The sequence below is a fragment of the Chinchilla lanigera genome, unplaced genomic scaffold, assembly GCF_000276665.1.
Source record: "Chinchilla lanigera isolate Chin_1 unplaced genomic scaffold, ChiLan1.0 scaffold00053, whole genome shotgun sequence".
NCBI classification, from domain to species: Eukaryota; Metazoa; Chordata; class Mammalia; order Rodentia; family Chinchillidae; genus Chinchilla; species Chinchilla lanigera.
This window is the reverse complement of record NW_004955454.1, coordinates 4124247-4128911: the sequence shown is the minus strand read 5'-3', so window position 1 is coordinate 4128911 and position 4665 is coordinate 4124247.

Below are 4665 nucleotides of genomic sequence, written 5' to 3'. Positions count from 1 at the left end.
GGAACCGAACTCACGACCTTGCGCTTGCCAGGCAGGCGCTTTGCCGCTGAGCTAAATCCCCAGCCCCAAGTGCTCTAGACTTTAAAAGCACATGGCCAACATGCAGGTCACTGTCTGGGAACCTGTAAAGCACACCCTGACCCCTCTCAAAGGTCTTGCACTGGAGTATACGATTGTCATTGGGACCAGAAAAAGAACAAAATAAAAACTACAAAATGCTGAAGACTATTATCATGACTTAACATGCATTGCAGTATGCAAATTTAGGTAAGTGTTTTGTTGTACGGGGAATCGAACTCACAACCTTGCACTTCCCAGGCAGCCGCTGTGCTGCTGAGCTATATCCCTGACCCTTAGATAAGTTTTGCGAGCATTTTGCATGGGGTTATGCCAGAAGCTGAGGAGCCAATGAAGGTTGGTAAATAGTCTATAAAGTATTAATGTAACTCTTAGTGTCAACCTGTTGCCTGTTGCCCACAGAGGACTTGAGCTGGTCTCCAAAAGAATACAAAGAGTAACGTGGGCTACACATGCGGAATTCGAAAAAGTTGCAAAGCCAGTAACTTACACATGGTTAACACACGGCAAATACCTAACACAGTCCTTCTATAAAACAGAATGAAGTTGTAGGAACTCTAGTTATTTTCTCTTCATTCAAAGGCTTGATTTCACCGATGTTTTAGTTACAAATCCTTCGTGTCCACAGACAGTTAAAGGGCCTTATTTGTTAATACCGGGTGCCCTTTTTATGTTTTTTACTCCTCCACTTATGTAATCCACACTTCAGAAAGATTAGGCCTACCACACAGTAGTCTGTCACAAACTGTGACTGATACTTTGGACCGAGGGATACTGGCATCGGACCGGGGAAACAGTTCTTTAAGACCACATTAATTTTTCATAAGTAGTATGGAGTTAGTGTTGGCTTGGGAAGCATCATTTTTTTCATCTAAAAAGGATATGAAAAAATATTTCTTACAAATGTCCATAATAATTTTTCTCCTCAGGAAATCTTTATCCCAAACGGACATTATTTATGTACACATCTGTTTCCATTTGTGAGCCCAGGGCAAGGCTCTTTGAGAAGTAGTCTCTAAATAGAGAGGAGTCCAAAAAAAGTAGTCCTAATATTCCTTAGACCCTTCAGAAAAACGGGACAGATGGCTAAAGTAAGGGGGATATTGCAATAGTTAAGTCCCTCAAATTCTTAATGTTCTTAGATAAAAGACAACCTACTGATGTCTTCCTTTTCTACCTCTAGTACAGCTTTTTAAACCTTAACTTTGTTACTGAAAAACTCACTGGATAACTACAAAAAAAAAAAAAAAAAGAAAGAAAAAAGAAAAGATGACCATTAAGTGTGTCTTATGCTAATAGTATAAAAATAAGATGTGACAATTCCTAGCTCTCTCTGTTTATTGCAAATGCACAAAATTTAGCCAGTCTTTCAAGAATTGATAAAGATGGGGTTAAGTTCTGTGGACTCTAAGCTTTGTCAGGTTCACAGCTGGCTGCCAGAGGAAGCAGAGAAGGTCGGCAAGTCAAGTGTCTAGAGCCTGGAGCTGATAGCTCTCTCGGTCCTCACTGACTTCCACACACTTGAAACAGATGTCCTGCCATTGTGCTAGGAGTCAGACAGCGACAGAGCCATGTGACCCACAGGAAGGCAATGGCCTATCTTTCTCTCACACTGAAGGGTCTAATTTTCAACAGACTCACAAGAGGATCTGTAAAAATTCACTTGTACAGAGCCATAGGTCTACACAGGTTTTAGCAGCAATCACTGTTTGCTGCAGAAATAAAAATTAGTTTAGGTGAGTTAGAAGTCAAGCACTATATTACTGAAAGGTGCGGGTGGAAAACTGCCTTTTCTGGACTGTTCTTGACCCTTCCTATTGGCCTGCAAAACAGAAAGCCCCACATGACTTACGTTCCCCATTGTGAGGAAGCTATGAGTTATGTCTGAACAGTATTAGAAGCAGGCAGGAGTCTGAGCTCGTGGGTTTTTTTTTTTTCTCCATGTTTATGAAAATGATCTTAGGATCCAATATACGACAGTAAAATAAAGTAGGATCGATGTAAAGGCTCTATAAATAGAAACTATAGGGACTAGAAGACAGAAAATACAAATGCATTTATCCACCAAGTCTGTATGCCCTGTGCTTTATCGGTAGGCGGCAGCATTGTCTGGGAGTTGGAGGCTACCTCTGTAGCAATTACCTCTTCCCGTCTGACAGATCCGCTCTGGCCAGTGTCCCTTCCTTTCATCTGCCCTCCCCCTCTCCCCAAGAGTCTCCTGAGGGTCTAAGAGTTAACAAGAGGAATCTTGCTTCCTTCAAAAGATGAGGCTGAATTTTAAAATATCCATGAAGAGCGGGAGCTGGAGGAGCTGGACCCGGAGCTGGAGCTGGGTGCTGAACCTTTGTTTTGGGAGTAAAGTGACAGATGTGACACCTCATAACAATTCCCTGACCTCCCCCCCCCCACCCAGCTCTCTTTTGGAGGCTCTGAAGCAAATTTCTAGCTGTAACTCTTCTTCAAGACCATGTCATCCTCACAAATTCTTGTTAAATTGCCATATTTGGGAATTCTGGCAAATGGGAAATTTTACAGCATACACAGAAATGACAATTTTCACAGTGAGAAAACTATTACAGAAGAGAAAGAGGAAACAGACTGCCTGTGATGAAAACTTCTAGAAATACTTAGAGAGAAAAATATTTTTAAATTTTAGTATTTTTTACTTTTCATTATGCATAGTATGTTTGCTGCCTAGGTGAAGAAGTCTAAATAATTACAAAACTGAAAATGGGGAGAATACTGACACAGAACTATGTATGCGCGACCTAAATTCAGAAATAGTGGAGAAAGGTAGCAGAAATTTAAAAGATCTGCGTCAACTTCGCTAGATTCCATAAACGTCACAATAAAGGCTAGCCTGAGGGTCAGAGGGGCCTACAAGATCTTGCGTTCTTGACACTCCAGCTCCACGAGGATCTGAAGGCAGATAGACATCCCCATGGATAGGCCCCAGCTGATTAGCTTCGTGAAGCAGAGGTCATTTTTGATTAGGAAAAAAGGAAGGGAGGAAATGGGAAGGAGAAAGGGAAGGTAAATGGAAAGAGAGAGGGAAAGGAAGTTTCTGGAATTCAGGGCCTTAGCACGCAACACATGACTGTCCCTGGCACCACCCATGAAAGTCTTATGAAAGCAGAAAAATCTTCCCAGGCAACTTTGTGGAAACCATCGCTGAAATATGCCATCCTCAAGTGACCATAACGAATGAATACATTTCAGGGCAAACAACTCAAGCAAAGAGGCTGCAGAAGAAAGAAAAGAACGCGTATCACCCCACGCATAGCTGGGAGGGAGGGGTACAGATGCGGTCCGTGAAATTAAGTGAGGGTACAGCGTAGACTTTAACGCTAGCAGCTTGTATAGACTGTCCTGGGGATGATCTGGGAGGGTTGTTTTTTAACTGGCAGCTTCTGAGAACAGCTCTCCTGGCCAAAATACACGGGGGAGGGGGACTCCCTTTCTGTGGTCATTTGAATTTGACTAAAATGCCTTCTATTCTGGCCACCAAGCTGGCCTGTGACCGAGATCTCAAAGGCAACAGCACGACAAGCCTGAAAATGTCCCGCTCAGACACACAGCTGGCACTCTCGGTGGGCACAGCCAGCGGTCACGACATTGTTTCATCCAGCATCCCATTTGTATCGGGAAAGCAGCTAAAAGCACAGCAAATACAGAGACGTGTGTCCAGGGCAACCCGTCTGCAACAGTCTTCCTATGGGTCCTTCAGGCAGTCCTGGGCTCCCAAGGCCTGAACGTTCCCCCCTCACCTCCCTGCCAAGCTATGAGACTTAGGCTAGGAGGCCCCATCTTGTGAAAGAAGGTAGAGCCGAACACTCGGTAATGCCAAGTAGAGAGAAGTTTGTATCCTAGGTAAGTGTTCTCAACTTTCACCTAGAAGGCTCCCAGAGCCCCGTTTTCAAATCCACACAGCCCAGGGGCTGGGGATTTAGCTCAGCGGCAAAGCGCCTGCCTGGCAAGCGCAAGGTCATGAGTTCTATTCCTGGTACCGGAAAAAAAACTACAAAAACAAAACAAAATCAAATCTACACAGCCTAAATAGTATTGCAGACCAGGGTAGATAGCATTTTCTTTTTAAAGACAGGGTCTTGCAGTGTAGCCCTGGCTGGCTTAAATTCACAGCGATTCTCTTGCCTCAGCTTCCCGGATATTCTATTGTATTCTTACCCTTTCTCTATACTCTTAAGCCCAACATCCCACTCCAGTCCCCCAATAAAGATATTCATGTGCCCTTTAAAGAAATCAGCAGGGCAACTTGCTGGTTGCAAGATTTTTCCCTGAAGTCTAAGGACACTACCAAGAGGGGCACAGAGAGTGCTGCCGGAGGGAGGATTCCAGGTGACCCAGATACACATAACTGGTAATGACTCAAGTCCCGCGGCCACCACAGGCAAGTGTCGAGCATGGCCTTTCAGTCTTTCCGGATTCACGTTACCCTCCTGCCTGATGCTCCAGGTTGCAGCCGCTATGTGCCATCTCCAACCCTGTGAGCCCCTGCTCCTGCACTCCCGCCTACCTCCGCACCCGCCGAGAATTCGCAGACATCAAGGAACCTGTGTGTGACTGGCT